The following is a 13,257-nucleotide window of genomic DNA, read 5'->3' as shown; positions in this document are numbered from 1 at the left end:
GCAGCAAAAGAGAGTGCTGACACATTGTGATCTGTGTGGTGAGGGTGACTGTGGCCGTTACATAATCTGTCAACCAGGTTGCAGCTCGATAACCTCATTTGGAGGCACAGCAGAGATAGATTGCTCACTGGGAGTGGGACACACTCTCCCAGCGAGACATTCCTGTTGGCAAGACAGTGGAACAACTCTAGAGCAGCGGTTCTCAACCTGTGGGTCGCGACCCCTTTGGAGGTTGAACGACCCTTTCACAGGGGTCGCCCAATTAATAGCAGTAGCAAAATGGCAGTGATGAAGTAGCAACGAAAATAATGTGATGGTTGGGGGGGGGTCACCACCACATGAACTGTGTGTGTGAAAGGGTGGCAGCATTAGGAAGCTTAAGAACCACTGCAGAGCCTTGGAGCTGGAGGAGCCACGTGGAGACCCACGCCAGCACTGAGATGCTTCCACTGCCAATGGATCCACAAGACTTTCCACCCACTGACCTGTGATCTTCCTGCATACGGTGTCATTGTTTGTGTTGCGTGAGTCTGAAGAGGAATTTATAGATTGGTACCGTACATATGGGCTGATATTATATTGACTTATGGACTTGATCTGGACTGGGTTGGGAAGTTTATCAATATACAATTGCTCTTGTATATAAGGCTCTTTCTTATACACATATGAGTCTCTCTGGATTTGTTTCTCTAGTCTACCCGGACTAACACAGTGATGTATGATCGCTTTAGCAAGAACTCACTGAGCTGTACATTGTAAGCTTGCATTCTCTACTGTATGTATTTATACTTAATGAAAGGGTGGACAGAAAGCTTCATCCACAAAAGCAACAGACACTATAAGGTGACTCAGAAAAAAAAATCCAACAAAGGACATGCAATGCTTCAAGAAACTTTGATCAAATACATTTATTAAATAAATCGAGAATTGCGACATGACTTACCGGTCTGAACACACAAGAGAACAAGATCTCTCCACAGCGATGCGTGGGGCCAGTTGTCATCAGGTGGATCCTGACCCAGGGAGATGTCACGAGAGCCATCGTAGAGCACAGTTCCACCACTAGGTCTTTCTACTGACATACCTCGGAGTCCATTTGAACTGCCAACCTTTCAATTAGAGGTTAAACACATTAACTACCCAGGGACTCCAAACAAAATACGAGGACCAATGAAAAACCATGTCAGTGCAAAGAGGAAGTCGTACGTCAGTATAATAGACCTTTTATGTAAAATTTAAAACTTAAAGTTAAAAGCACATAAAACAACCCTGTATAGTAAGGACGGGACTGCCCTGCGTGAAGCTGGAGGGAGGGAAAGCCACGGTGTGCATCTTTTCCCTTCATTGCAGGACAGTGGCTCCTCCCCAACATGCAGCTGTCAGTTAGCTGTACCATGGTGGCTTGTGTGGCACTGATAGTTCAAATACCAGCGGTGAACAGTCCCCATAGTGGACAAGTTTCAGTGGAGCTTCCAGACTAAGACAGACTAGGAAGAAGGACTAGCAGACCATTCTTGAAAAATTAACCACAGAAAACCTTAGTAGCAGCGTCTGTTTGTCTGGGCTGACTAGAGAAACAAGTGCATAGAAACAAGTGTTTATTTAGAAAACATCCCAGCACAGTCCAGATAAAGTTCACACGTCTGTATTAGCCCATCTGTCCAATACTAGTCTATAGATTCCTCTTCAGACTCAGGCAACACATGCAATGACTCTGAGTGCAGGGAGATCACAGGCCAGTGGGTGGAAAGTCTTGTGGATCCAGTGGCGGTGGAAGCATCTCAGCACTGGCAGGGGTCTCCACGAGACTCTTCCAGCTCCAGGGCTTTGGCTCCATCAGCGTAACTCCATCTGGCTTGTCAACAAGAATGCCTCGCAGGGAGAGTGTGTGTCCGGCCTCCAGGGAGGAAGGCAGAAGTTTCCAGAATCTTCAGGTGAAGGCCATGCCCACACAGAGGCCTCAATGGTTATGATCTGATCGACAGGCCAGACTCCACCCCTTCTCTCATGTTGACAGGCGATTACATAACCGCCACACAGCGGAACATTGTCTGATGTAGTGGCAGAAGATAAACCCCTCAAATCGGAAACATTCAAAATACAACACGAGAAGCGCTATCTCCATACAGTAGGGACAACTTTAATGTCGTGGATGGCGCAATGCTTTGGGGACTTTCATTTGCTGTAAACATCCGTGAATCATTAGAATGTGGAATGTATGCAGTATGCATCTAGGGGAATTGGAATTCATCAGAACTTAAGTGGAACACATGATTGATATCCTATGCATTCATAAGCTGATACAGATTGGGATGGGCCATTCTGAACCTGCCAACAATATGGTTTACTGTTGGGGAGACAAACTGAAGAGAAATGGCATCACATGCATGGTTAAAAGGACATTTGACATTCTATCTTGAAGTACTAATACCCATGGGTGTCCAAGGAAGCCAGTTAATACTACTACTATTCAAATATATGCACCAACTACTAAAGCCAAAGATGAAGAAACTGAAGCATTCTACCAACGTATGCCACTGGCAGCAAAGATGCTATCAAGAAGCATTGAGCATTAGTTGCAATTGGAATACAAAGGTTGGAAACAGAAGAGTAAGGACCAGAACTTAGAAAATATAGCTTTGGTAATGGAAATGATGCTGGGGATTGTGTAACAGAATTGCACAAAACAATAACTTACTCATTGCAATACCCTTTTCAATGGCATAAGCAGGGGCCTGGCCGGATATGGGCCTTGTCGAATGATATCTGCAGGAATCAAATCAACTGCATCTGTGGGAAGAGATGTAGACAAAGACTCAATATTAGAACAAGGCCAGATCGACTGGAATCGATCATGAATTGCTCTCATATGCATGTTGAGGCTGAAGCTGAAGAATGTCAAAACCAGTCTACAGGAAGATGCCTGGGCCGGGACAAATGAGCTCAGAGGGGTAATGGCAGCCTGGAGGGGCTTTGTGGGTTATAGTGGGGATGTGGTTCTTGACTTGGAGTGAGATGGAGCCGTGGAAGGGCTCTCAAGTGGAGGAAGGACATGACTTGACTCAAGTGTTCACTAGCTCCCTCTGCTGCTCCTGGGAACAGACCGTGGGAGTCAAGAGAGGCAGGAAGCCCAGGAAGGAGGATGGCACAATGACATAGCCAGGAGAGGAGGGTGGCCAGGGACAGGGCACCAGTGTAGCAGGAGACAGAAGCATATTGGTTCTGGGTAGAGTTGACAGGGGAGCAGACTTTGCATGTGGAATGCAGTCACTTTGAAGACATGTAGGGGGGTCTAACCAAAATAATAATACTTTTTAAAGTGAGGTCCTTGTCTAGATACAACCCAATTAAAGAATGTGTCATAAAACTCATGGACCCCAGTGATAGTGATTGATTTATCCTCACAGACTTAGATCAATGCATCTAGCAGTGCTGTGGGGCAGTGAATTACTGGATATGGACCTTCTAGCCAGTCTTTGTAACTCCCACTGAATGACTGGGAAGGACTGTGTAAATGGGAGGTGCTAATGCCCCACCCAGGAGGTTGATTAGCTTGCTAAGAATGTAAATAAGGGGTATGACACCCTTGTGAGGTGGGGCCCTGAAAATTATGTGCATGGGGCCCTCGTGTGGGGCTCGGTTAGTTCTGCCATCCTGGAGGCACAAAGAGGGATCTCAGGACAATCAAGAAAGAAGAGGCAGGAGCAGAGCACACCCTTTGGAGCCTGAGACCCCTTCGATCCCTTCTCCGTCTAGGAAACGTGGAGCTCACAGTGACACCAGAGATTGTGAGAGAAGGGGAGAGAGAAACCCAGGCCTTTGTGTGGTTCATTATAATACTTTGTTTCCTAGCGCTCCCCTTCGAAATGTCCTGCTCAGCAACTTGACGTCTTCATTTCTTCCATTTGCTTTTGCTAATCTACCTTCAAGAGTAAGTCTCAGAGTCTCTTCTGACAACCACTTTGATTCTTTTCTTTCCTGTCTTTTTAAGGATCTTGTAGTGATTACCTAATCTGGTGCCAACTCAAGACTATTAAGAGTGAAGGGGTGGAGTTTAGCCTGTCAGGTCGCTGCTTGATGACCTCATTTGGAGGCACGATGGAGATAAATAGCTCACTGAAGGTGGAACACATACACTCTCTGTTTGGTATTCCTGATAACAAGACACATGGAGCTACGCTAGAGCCCTGGAACTGGAGGAGCCACATGGAGACCCACGCCAGTGCTGAGATGCTTCCACCGCCACTGGAACCACAAGACCTTCCACCCACTGGCCTGTGATCTTCCTGCATTTGTCACCATTGCACGTACTGCATGACTCTGATGCGGACTTTATTGATTGATATCAGACATATGGGTTAATATCTGACTTATGGACTTGATCTGAACTGGGCTGGAATGTTTTCTCAATATTCAATTGCTCTTGTATATAAAGCTCTTTCTTTTTTTTTTTAAAACATTTTATTAGGGACTCATACAACTCTTATCACAATCCATACATCAATTGTATAAAGAACATCTGTATATTCTTTGCCCTAATCATTTCCTTTTTTTTCTTTTTTACATTTTATTAGGGGCTCATACAACTCTTATCACAATCCATACAAAAGCTCTTTCTTAAACACATCTGAGGGTCTGTGAATTTGTTTCTCTAGTCTACCCGGAATAACACAGACCTTTTGCTTGCTTGCTTTTTATTATTATTATTATTTTTCAACAGTTCTCTTGGTGATAATTTACATATCATACCACTGAACATCACCCCCTCCCCCATGATTAAATCACCTTCAAAATGAGTTGTGCAAACACGATCAATTCTAGTGCTCCCTCCCCGCTTCGTTATTTACTCTTGCAATCCCCTTTCCCTCCCTATCACCCATCCCCCACCCCACATTCCCTATGACACTTTGTATCAGTTCTTATCATTATACATCCACTCCTCCTGTGCGTCACAGCTGGGAAACCCCACAGAAAACAACGAAGAACAAATCGCACTAAGGTGGTCAGGATAAGATCCTATTAGTGTAGAGACACAAGTACAAATAATGTGTCGGTGGGGGAAGACCCCCATCAACATTCAAGAAGCCAGGGAAGAAATTTCTGTCATGGAACAACTAAGAGATACTTGCACCCAGAACAAATTGATGGCATGTCAATAGGGAGGTCACCTGGCCATGGATCAAGTTCCATGCAGCATAACCAAGATTACAATGGTCTCCGCCTGATAGTAAGGCTGTTTGGGACTCTTGCCTTTAGCCAGAGCGGAACTGCCAGCCGCTGGTCTGACGAGAGACTCTACAGATGGGTTTGGGGCTCCCACTGTCCTCTACAGCCCTCTCCAAAACTGGGTGTTCATCATTTTGGCTCTGATACTTTTCTTTTCACCGCGTTTGAATTCTGTAAGTGTCATCTTTGTATCACTAGGCTGGTGTGCTTCTTCTGTGCTCTCTTCATGCCTGGCGTGCTTGATGTCCCCCCACAGCTCGTCAGGTCTTCTGCCCTCAGTGCCCACTGCATCCATCTGTTCCTGAGATGGTCTAGAAGTACAGGTGGGATAGACTCGAGATGGTCTCTTGGCTCCCCTGGACTTGTTTTAATTTTCTCCAACTTCAGCCTGAACGTACATAGGAGCAATTGATGGTCTGTTCTACGGTCAGTCCCTGGCCGCTAATACTGAGCTTCTCCTCCGTTATCTCTTCCCATAGTTAACTTGCCTCCCGGGTATCCCATCTGGCGGGACCCATGTGTACAGTCTCTGTGTGTGTGTTGTTGAAAGATGTCATCTGCAACCAGGAAGTCACAAGTCACCTGTCTTGCAAATTCCCTCATGTGAGCTCTGCTTCTTTTCTATCCCCAAAGACACCTTTTCTAACTCTGGTTCCTTCTTCTTTGTTTCTACCTTTTGCATTCTAATCACCGTGTTTGATCAATTTCAGATGGAAGAAGTTGGTAGAAGGCTTCCTTGCCCTTACCCATGGCTTCAGTGGTTGGTGTGTAAATCGGAATAATAGTCGGATTAACCAGACTCCCTGGCAGGCCCAGAGCTAAAGTGGACTTCCTGGTAGGCGTAGAGATATCCTACTGCAGACAGCACTGGACTTCAGGGTGGATCTTGAAAGGTTCTTTGTGACAGTAAGAGCCGTCTGCTTATCAGGCTTCCCCTTCTGGGAGTGGAGCCAAGTCACACAGCCCCAGAGATATGACAGCCTCGGCGTTCCTCAGGCTTCTGGTTGACCCCGGGGTGCACAGGACTGCTGGTGGGGACACTAAGGTGGGGTCCACACAGGCCCTCGCCTGAGCTCAGGTACCCCAGCCAGACAACGCTGCCCCCTTGGCACATGCCAGCATCTGGAGAGGACTGTGGACATTTTCGAAGAAACTTCCACAAAGGGCAGGGTTCCCACGAATCAAGTCGAGGGGGTGTTCGCGGTAGGGTGCGAGACAGAGGCATTCACGAAGAATCCCAAGGTTTCTGGTTCAAGAGCTGAGGAGACTGTATGGCTCGTTACTGAGACGGGGACAACTTTGGGGAAAGGACGCAAATTATAACCAACTTCCCTCCCACTGAGCCGACTCTGACTCACAGCCACCCCGTAGGACAAAGCAGGAATTCTCCTGTGGCTTTCTGAGATTGTTCATTCTTTTCTCCCCTTTTAAAAGTTATTATTATTGTTTTTATTGGGAGCACTTACAGATGCTCTCACTTTTCATAGTTCAGTCACTTCCAGAAGTACTGTGCCTTGCTGCACTTTCTTTCCCCACTCTTTGATATCAGCTCCCCTTTATCTCCCTCTCCCCTCCCCCGGAAGCCCTTATTTATTTCTGCCCTATCCTACTCCACCCACACACCATTCTGTGGTTCACTCCCTGGAGTGGGGTTATACCAGCGGTTCTCAACCTGTGGGTCAGGACCCCTTTGGGGGTCCAACGACCCTTTCACGGGGGTCACCTAAGACCTTTGGAAAACACATACATATTTCACAATAGATAATGACATATTGTTTTGTGATTCATCACGATACTTCATGATGTTCCATTTGTCACAATGAAAATAGATCCTGCCTATCAGCTATTTACACGACAATTCATCACAGTAGCAAAATGACAGCGATGAAGTAGCAAGGGAAATAATTTTGTGGTTGGTGGTCACCACAACATGAGGAACTGTATGAAGGGATCTCTCTCAGCATGAGGAGGGTTGAGAACCACTGGGTCATCTACAGTCATCTGTGCTATCAGCTCCCCCCCCTTCCTGTACCCTCAGGGCTGTAATCCTGAGGTTTGCCGGTGGAAGGGCATTCAAGGGCAAGCAGGCTGATCACACAGGACCTCCAGCTGAGGCTGTCCTCAGAAGCTGACTCAGCTCGGTATCCACAGCCAGGAGAAGACAAGAGCAGCCTGCTCCAGATCTCCGGCCTGGTAATTCTTTACGGGAATAGAAAGCCACTTTCCCCTCCAGCAAAATGGCTGGTGGTTTTGAACTGCTGACCTTGTTGTGCTTAGAAGCCGAATGGGTAACCGAGTTGGATCCCATTCATAGGGAGAGTATAAATCCTTACTGCAGCTGACAGCCTAGTCATTTTCTGTAGGAGCAGCTAACTGACCTTGTAGTTAGCTATCTACCACCACCACCACCACCACCACCACCATCACCACCACCACCACCACCACCTCCACCATCACCTCCAGCACCTCCACCACCACCACCACCACCACCACCACCACCACCACCACCACCACCACCACCACCACCACCACCATGGCTCCTTAAAAAAGAAAACAAACAAATAAACAAACCTCACTACCACTGAGAGTTGATTCTGACTCACAGTGACCCAATAGGAGAGAGTAGAACTAGTCCTTGGGGTTTGAGACTTCAATCCTAACCCCCCCACTTCCCCGCACCCGCTGACCTTACAATTAGCAGCTCCAGCTCAGTGAGTTGCCCACTACACCAACAGGACTCCTTAGAGGCAGGGAAATCAAGACTTGGCTTGGGGGAAGCTAAGGATCCCTGGTGATGTCGTGTGTGAAGCATTGGGCTGCTAGCCTCAAGGGCAGCAGTTTGAAACCCCCAGACTCTCTGAGGAAGAGAGATGAAACTTTCTGGCCCCTGAGAGATGTACGACGGTCCAGCGGGAGCAGTGGGTCATTGAGTGCTAGCGTGGGCTCGAAGACAGCAAGTGGAGTTGAGAAAGCTGGGTGGTACGAACGGTGAACACGCTAGGCTGCTAACAGAACAAAGCTGGAGGCTTGATTCCACCAAGAGCTGCCTCAGAAGAAAGGCCTGGTGATCTTCCCCAGGAAGCCCAGCCAGCTCAAACCCCGTGGGCCCCAGCTCACCTGCAACATGTCTGTGATCGCCACAGGTCAGAGCAACTGATCTATGGGTGAAGGCTCACAAGCGGGGCTCGGAAAGCACAGAGAGGGGGCATGAGCCCATTTTTGGGTCTTGGCTCCCGGGGCTGTGGGCGGCAGCAAGGTAAAGTCTACACTTTACAATAGGCCTAGCACTAAATGGGCTTCAGAATAAGCTCAGTCACATGAGGACTAAGGCGTGCCTACGCCAAGCCACGGTGTTTTAAATCACCTCCTCCACACGTGAAAACTGGACTTCAAATCCGATCCCCAAAGAACGGATGCCTTTGAATTGTGGTGCCAGCGAAGGTTATTGTAGGTACCGATCTTGACGGGGAGGAAGGACGGCCAGAGTGCTCCTTAGAGACAAGGACGGCGAGATCTCACAAGCTTGGGACATGCTGTCCCCCGGAGAGGCAGTCCCTGGAGAAGGCCATCCTGCTTGGCACAGTCAGGTGCAGCGACAGGGGGCAGGCCCTGGACGAGATGGACTGGCACGGTGGCTGCCGCCGTGGGCTCCCACATCAGGACATTTGCCAGGGCGGCGCGGAACCGGGCAGTGCTTTGACCGGTTGTGCACAGGGTCCTGTTGAGGCACAATGGCCCCTAACAACAACGACGACGACAAGTGATCTCACTCAGCCTCCTAACACTAAAAATTGTATGGCCTTTTGGGGAGGACAAAGGGAGGCCCTGTCCATGTCTGGGGAGCTGGGGGTGGACCCGGTCACCTTTGAGCCTGAGCCCACAGGGAGCAGAATCCTTTCCACTCCTTTCCCACCCAGGTGGGGTTTGCCTGGGGCTGCCTCCTCCACTTCCCTCCCTCCTCCCTGGAATCTGGGAGCCGAGCTGCCCCCCTGGGGAGCAGGACTTCATTCCTGCTGTTGTGTTTGTCATGCTCAGAACCAGCTGCAGCCCAGCCCGGGCCAAACCGCATGAGAAACACTGTCAAAGGGCAGGGCCACTTGGGCTGGGAGCACGGCTGGGAATCAGCCAAGGCCAGCCTGTCCACTTCCAAGGGCCACCGCCATGCAGGGAAGAGCGCGGGGGAATCTTTCCCTCCTTGTGGGTGATCTATGCCCAGGTTCAGGTCCATCCTGCTGGGGGCCCAGGGCCGACCCTCCTCCACTCGCCTCCCTCTGTAACCCACGTCCTGGCTGAGGACATGGTGACTATGGCTACGTTCTCACTGACTGCTAGCTCACGTCTGCGTGGTGAGTCACTTTTATGTCACCCTTTCTGGGCGGGGGCAACCTGTCTGGGTGGCCCAGGGCCCTGGCACCATGACACCTTTGTTTTCCAGCATGATTAAAGGTGTGTGTGTGTGTGTTGTGTGTGTGTGTGGATGAAGACTGCGGTCTTCCCTCCCCCCTCCCCGCAGGCACTCAAAACAAACGCACCAACGCAAGAAAAGGAAAATCAAACTCACTGACTTGATTCGGGATCAAAGCAACCCCACAGGACAGGGTAGAACTGCCCCGTGGTTTCGTGGGGATGGAAGTCTTTAGGGGAGCGGGGAGCTTCATCTCTCTCCCTCGGAGTGGCTGGTGGTTTCAAACTGTTGACTTTGTAGTTGGCAGCTAAAGGCGCAACCCACTAGGCCACCAGCGTCCCTCCACTTCATTCGTTCTTGTTAGGGGTCATTCGTGGAGTTGGTTCCTACCCATGGCCACCCTGTGCACAAGGGAATGAAACACTGCCCAGTCCGACACCATCCTCACAACCGTTCCTGTGTGTGAGTCCATTGCTGCGTCCACTGTGTCCACCCTTCAGTGTCTACACCGTGGTACACTCCCCATCGCCATTACGGGGTTGTCAGCCTCCTCTTCATCACTCAGCACCTGAAGGCAAATGTCCACTTAGTGATCTCTGCTGAGAAGGACAGCATACACGGTCAGCTCCAGCTTAGCAAAATCTATTCAGAACTCTGTCCCCCTTTCCACCCTCTTCTCCCTCCTGGACCATCCAGTAGTCCCTCCCGGGTCTGCCCCACAGTCTGTGGCCATCCTCAATCAGAGGAACTCCGTGAATACCTGGGACAGGTCAGACCCCTCTGTTCAAAGCAATCAGTGACTCCATCCCACCCGGAATAATGGTGGAGTCCTCACTGGGATGGGTTGTCCCCTCCACACAAGCTCATTCTACACGGGATCAGGTGCATTCTACACTGGTCTGTTTTCTACAGGTCCACCCTACACAGGATCAGATCTATTCTATAAAGGATCAGGTCCACTCTACACAGGATCAGATCCACCCTACGCAGGATCAGATCCATTCTATACAGGATCAGGTCCACTCTACACAGGATCAGGTCCACTCTACACAGGATCAGGTCCACTCTACACAGGATCAGGTCCACTCTACACAGGATCAGGCCCACTCTACACAGGATCAGGTCCACTCTACACAGGATCAGGTCCACTCTACACAGGATCAGGCCCACTCTACACAGGATCAGGTCCACTCTACACAGGATCAGGTCCACTCTACACAGGATCAGGCCCACTCTACACAGGATCAGGTCCACTCTACACAGGATCAGGTCCACTCTACACAGGATCAGGCCCACTCTACACAGGATCAGGTCCACTCTACACAGGATCAGGCCCACTCTACACAGGATCAGGTCCACTCTACACAGGATCAGGCCCACTCTACACAGGATCAGGTCCACTCTACACAGGATCAGGTCCACTCTACACAGGATCAGGTCCACTCTACACAGGATCAGGCCCACTCTACATAGGATCAGGTCCACTCTACACAGGATCAGGTCCACTCTACACAGGACCAGGCCCACTCTACACAGGATCAGATCCACCCTACACAGGATCAGATCCATTCTATACAGGATCAGGTCCACTCTACACAGGATCAGGTCCACTCTACACAGGATCAGGCCCACTCTACACAGGATCAGGTCCACTCTACACAGGATCAGGTCCACTCTACACAGGATCAGGCCCACTCTACACAGGATCAGGTCCACTCTACACAGGATCAGGTCCACTCTACACAGGATCAGGCCCACTCTACACAGGATCAGGTCCACTCTACACAGGATCAGGCCCACTCTACACAGGATCAGGTCCACTCTACACAGGATCAGGTCCACTCTACACAGGATCAGGTCCACTCTACACAGGATCAGGCCCACTCTACACAGGATCAGATCCACTCTACACTGGATCAGATCCACCCTACACAGGATCAGATCCACTCTACACTGGATCAGATCCACCCTACACAGGATCAGATCCATCCTACACTGGATCAGGTCCACTCTACACAGGATCGGGTCTGTTCTACTCTTGCCCATTCTACACAGGATCAATCCTATTTTACAGGGGTTTATTCTACACAGGATCAGGCTGCCTTCTCAGACTTTGGCTGCAGGAGGGCTGTTTGGCTCATGACCTGCCTGGTCCTGAGATCACGTGATGCTGAGAGGGCTAGGAAGGATGTCAACCAGACCCTCCTGGGTAAGGGCAGGGGCAGAGCTCTAGCTGTCAGTTGTGGTGCAGCCTGATGGCATCTCCTTGGTGTAATGCGCCTTTTTGACAGAGAGACCGAGGAGAGTCCAAGAGTCCAGCTTCACTGCTGCAGCTGGATCTTGAGTCTGGCTCCTGGGTCTCCTGTTGTGTCGCCTGCTGGTCCCAGGAGCCGTCAGCTGACTCCTGACAGTGGATTCATTTGGCTGACTTCGGACCTCTGCATCCACCAGCCTGTGCCCCCTGCTGTCTCTGCTTCATTATCCCGGTCTGGTTCCTCAATCTTCTGTTGCATCACCTGTTGACCGCAGGAGCTGTCAGCGGGCTACTCTGCCTTGAACCTACCTATTTCTACACGTTGATGCAATGCTTTTCCTAGACACAGTGCAAGAAAGCATCCCTGGCTTTGTTTCTGTAGTGAACCCAACCTATGTGGTGGTAAAGCCTGCCCCCATCAAGCTGACTTGGAAATCTGATGACCCAATATGGGTTAGAACAGTGGCCCTTTAGTAATGAAAACTTGCCGGCTCTGCATGATCTTGTCCAAGAACAGTTGAGAGAAGGTCATATTGCGGAGACTCTTAGCCCCTGGAATTCCCCAGAATTTGCAATCAGAAAGAAACCAGGCAGATGGAGGATGCTCATAGACTTCAGAGTTATTAATCCATTATACAGCCTATGGGGACTCTGCCGCTAGGCCTCCCTTCACCTAGCATGATTCCAAAAAACTGGGATGGGATTGTGATGGACCTGAAAGATTGTTTTCACACTATTCCGTTAGATCCTGCTGATCATGAAAGATTTGCTTTCACTGGGCCCGAATTAAACCATAAAGCTCCTAATAAGAGATGCCACCTTAAAAAAAAAAGAGATGCCACCTTAAAACTCTGGCTCAAGGCAAGGTGAGCGGTGCTACTATGTGTCAATTCTTCTTAGGGCAGATGTTAGAGCCGGTCAGAAGACCGGCGTATATCACACACTATACGGATGATATTTTAATAGCTGCACCTAGCAGTGCCATGTTGCCGCAGACTTAGATGCGCGTCAGTGAAGCAGTCTCTCAGGCGGGGCTAGTCATGGCTCCTGATAAGATTCAAACCACCAGTCCCCACACCTATCTAGGGACTGTGGTAGATCGGACCACCATCAAGCTACAGAGACTTGAGATTAGAAAAGATCATTTAAAGACATTAAATCAGAACCGATCTCGGAGATGTACATGTAACCTCCTCTCTGGGGAATGGGCAACAGGAAGGTGGGTGAGGGGAGACGCCGGGGAAGTATAAGATAAGAGAAAACAATAATTTATAAATTATTAAGGGTTCATGAGGGAGGGGGGAGCGGGGAGGGAGGGGGAGGGAAAAAAAGGAAAATGAGCTGATTCCAGGAACCCAAGTGGAAGGTGAAT

This window comes from Tenrec ecaudatus, chromosome 18 (assembly GCF_050624435.1).
Source record: "Tenrec ecaudatus isolate mTenEca1 chromosome 18, mTenEca1.hap1, whole genome shotgun sequence".
Lineage (NCBI taxonomy): Eukaryota > Metazoa > Chordata > Mammalia > Afrosoricida > Tenrecidae > Tenrec > Tenrec ecaudatus.
Note: the sequence above shows the minus strand (reverse complement) of the source record.